Consider the following 4,225-nt stretch of genomic DNA (forward strand, 5'->3'; position numbering starts at 1 on the left):
ATCAACAGATGCCTGACAAAAGAAATTTCATGATCCAATCAATACTTGATTTTACACTTAAAATCATAGTACAATGAAAATAGCAAGTCAAATAACTTGTACGCTTGTACTACATCCTAAAATGTGTGTCTTGTTTCAACAAACTGTTTAGTCATGGACTGTTTGCATGTTAGCATTAGGATATAGCTAAGGCCACAAGAAATCAGCACTCACCCATGTTCCTGGTTTTATTGTGCCAAGGAGCCAAGGAGGAGACAGAAGGGAACCGGAGCAGGAGGAGCCAGGAGGAGAAGGGTCCAGGGCGGATCAGACGGAGGGAGGAGCAGGAGGAGCCAGGCGAGACCCAGGCCGCAGCCATGATGGCATCCCACAGTGGAGCTGACGGAGGTAGGAGCCACGGTGGAGGAAGGGCTGACGACTCAAGTGGCCGACCGACAACGGCGGAGCAAGTGGAGGTGGCGTCCGAGGCGGAGATGTCCGGGCGACACAGAGGATCTGGAGAACCAAGGTGGAGCCCAAGGCTCAGGTGACCGAGGCAGAGATTCGGAGGTCAGCGGCGGAGCCGGAGCGACAGAGTACTGAGGTGGAGCTGGAGGGAAGGGCACAGCCAGAGGAGTGGAGTCCTGAGTCGATGGCGGGTCGATGACCAACCAAGGCAGAGCCGGAGGGACGAGGGAGTCTGGTGGAGCTGGTGGGCCAACAGGTGACGGTGGAGAAGAGGAAGCTATGAACCGGGGTGGAGCCGCTGGTTGGAGAGCTAAGGCGGAGTCCAGGACTCAGAGGATGGAGGCAGAGATGAGGGATCCTCCAGCCACATATGGTGGGCTACGGGTGAGCAGAGGGACCAGGAGACAGTGGTGGCAGAGCTGAGGCTGTAGGGATAATAGGAGGGTGGGTGGGGAATCTAGGTGGCATGGCAGTTTGGGGCAGGGTTCAAATGATGGTGGAAGAAGAGGGGGCAAGTCTGCATATATGTCCTCAGTGAAATCAATCAAACCTAGTTCAGAATGCCATTCAGGGCAGACAGAGTCATCAGACATGGATGGTAGAGGAATGGATAGTTCGCAATTAAAGCTTAAGTACTCAGAGTCCAGGATTTTATATATATATAAACAAGGTCTAAATGTGGATAATAAAATTGGCCCAAAAACAAGCATATATATATGCATGTTTTTGGGCCAATTTTATTATCCACATTTAGACCTTGTGCTACAAGAAGCAATTTGTGTTGTGATTTTACAGATAAAATCATGCCTGCTCTACCTTTTTATACTGCCTTTGATAATTTATTAAAGTTTATCGTCATACGTTTTAAAACAAATGTGATATTTTTGTACAACTGAACATGAAACATCACAAGCTGCTTTCCCATGCAGCACAAGTGTGAAATGTGGGAATATTATCTCAAAGAGCATGGTATGCATGTACACTACAAACCAGTGTACCATCCGGTGGCTTTTGAAGCACTATAATTTCAGTGTACTATGATCTGGGCTGCTCTAATCCTCATCTTGCATACTGCAAATTGGGATGCACCCGCAGACATTAACTGCTAAGCTAAAATGATTGCACATAATGGTGCACATTCATATTTTTGCAATGAAGACTGCGTCTCGTGAAACCGTAGTGCATGCCCTCTTTTTTACCATCCACTGCTTCTCTCAATCACACTGTGTGTCTTTTTTTTTGTCCTCTGCCCAAACACAAACACACACGAACGGGAACCTTGATCTCAGGCGGTAGCACATACACACACCCTCTCCATCGACATGAAAGCATCCCCTCAGCTCTTTTGATGCCGTGCATCTTGGCTGATGCATCACCAAAATAAAATGTCTGCTCTCGAATCAATACGACTCAATTCAGAGGGCTGTCGGGCCTCTCACGTACGCACACAGATGCACAAACGGATGGTGACCAAGCGAGGATTAGAGAGAAAGGCAGAGGGGAGGGAAAAATAAGAATAAATGGGAGAGATAAAAGCAGAAAGAATATAAGAGAGAGAGAGAGGGAGAAATCCATATTTCCGTTTCATATTTTTGACTGTGTCCTTTTTTCACCCACCTGCCTCTGCCGGGCGGGTGGGGAAGACAAGAGTAATGAAAAATCAAATCGATGTTAGCTGGTAATAAGAGAGAAAGATGGAGCAGATTGTAGTCTATAGACTGCTGCTGTTTATTTATCTGGGTGTGGAGGTATGTGCTCCTCATCGGACTGAACCGTGTGTTTTATGCCAAATTCTACCTCTACGCAGCGGTACGAGGGTTGCGAACTGCCTGCCAGCTATTGTTCTGTCTCCAATGAAAACTTCATCCCCCACTGTTTGACTGGATCTGAATTAGCTGTCAATCAATGCCACTGTCCAACGTCTCCGTTACATATTCCTTAAGGGGCTTTTTTCCCTTTTGGACCGGTATGATGATTTTTGTGCTGTTTGTTGGAATGCAAAAGTATAAAATATACACATTAAGTACGCGTTATACATTACACCCTGACACACTGTTTTTGATTCAACTTTCCCTGAACTTTTGTTCAAATGATTTGTCCAAGTTGATCTCTGTCTTGATACTACATTTGATTGAAATGCCATGGGTCAGTGATGGTATGAGATGTTAATGCAGTGGAATTGCAATATAACACGCACAAAATATTTCTCAGAGTGGGCTCATTTTTGAAAACCAAAAAGATACAGCTAATTAATCAAACTTAACAGCCTATTATAAAAATAAGTACCTTCAAACAGAAAAAAAAACAAGCTAAAACAAGCTTGTGATTTGATTAAGTTTGACTTGATTTGATATTGGTTATTTTGGATATATATCAGGTACAGTACATGTCAAATTTTCTCAAGAAAAAAAATCTCTCAACTAATACTTCAAAATACATCAGAGTTAGTTGGTACTACAACACAACACTGAAGGTTAAAATTAACTGATTTGTATATAAATACCTAAATTAATAATAAAGTTATGATTACATAATTAGATTTACGCCAATTCGTTTTTTGATATATAAACATTTAAATGATGGCTGTCAGAAAAACTTGATGGATTTATACAAATATAAATTAAACAGTGAAAAACAGTTAAAGGGGTCATCGGATGCAAAACTCACAAAAGACAAGAATGTCTCAGATTGAGCGATTGAGGTTGTAGTGTATTGACTATATATAAGTTGCAATAAGTGAAGCCCCTTTAAGACAGCAAAGATGGGGAGGGGCATGTTAAGTGAGACCCACTAGGAAAAGGGGAAGTTTTAGTCAGATTACTTGAGGTGCTGGCCAAGTTGTATGTTCTGTTCTGTGCTGCATCTACTCAGTAAAGAGTTTCCGAACACCTCAGCCTCTTGTCATTCAAGTATCTTACAGAGGTGTTCTGCTGTTGGATGTAATAATGAACATAGCAGTAGTCAATTACTCCCGACATCTGAGCCGCTGAAGACGCAGAGGATTAATGTTACTTTCGTTTTTGAAAGGACATCGCCGATCCCAATCTACATATGCGTCTATGTTCGTGCGAATCATTCGTGATGCAGCTTCACCCATAGCAGAAGTGAGTTTAAGAGTTTTTATGCATCTTTGCAAATGGCCTTTCTTAATTATATGTTGGTTAGCAAGGTTTGCTGCTAAACACGGCTAAACACAGCTAAGGCCCTGATCACACAAACACATTTTTTAGGTCTGAAAACATGAGGCGCACTGCATTCTTTTTTGTGACTTTTAAAAAAGAGCAGTGTGCTGCGTTGCTAGGCAATGACTAAAACAGCTGTCCTGTCAGTCTAATCAAAGGATTATAGCGCGAGAGGTCTAAAAATGAAATGAAATCTAAAATGAAGTAAACTGTCATATTAGCAGAAACCTTAAAAAATACAGCTCCGGGTTACCCGCGACAGACACCAAAAGTTTATCCTCCATTATTGCAGTCTCCGGACTTTCTAAGCAACGGTAAACTTTCGTCACCACAACAGAAGGCCTGCCTCTCCCTTCATTTGATTGGACAATGGAAAAAACGCGAATGACGTTGGTCGTTTTTCCGCTCAGAGTTGCTTTTTTTTTAAATTCAGGCACTCCTGCAAAAACGCGAGGTGCAGCTAAAACGCGAGGCGCCCGGGGCGCATAAGCAGTGTGCAAAACGCTCACTGCCAACAGAAAACAATTAAAAAAGGCGCCTCTCACTGCAAAAAACGCATTCTGTCTGATTGAGGCCTAAATGCAGCTAAAGTAACC

This window comes from Garra rufa, chromosome 10, assembly GCF_049309525.1.
Source record: "Garra rufa chromosome 10, GarRuf1.0, whole genome shotgun sequence".
NCBI lineage: Eukaryota > Metazoa > Chordata > Actinopteri > Cypriniformes > Cyprinidae > Garra > Garra rufa.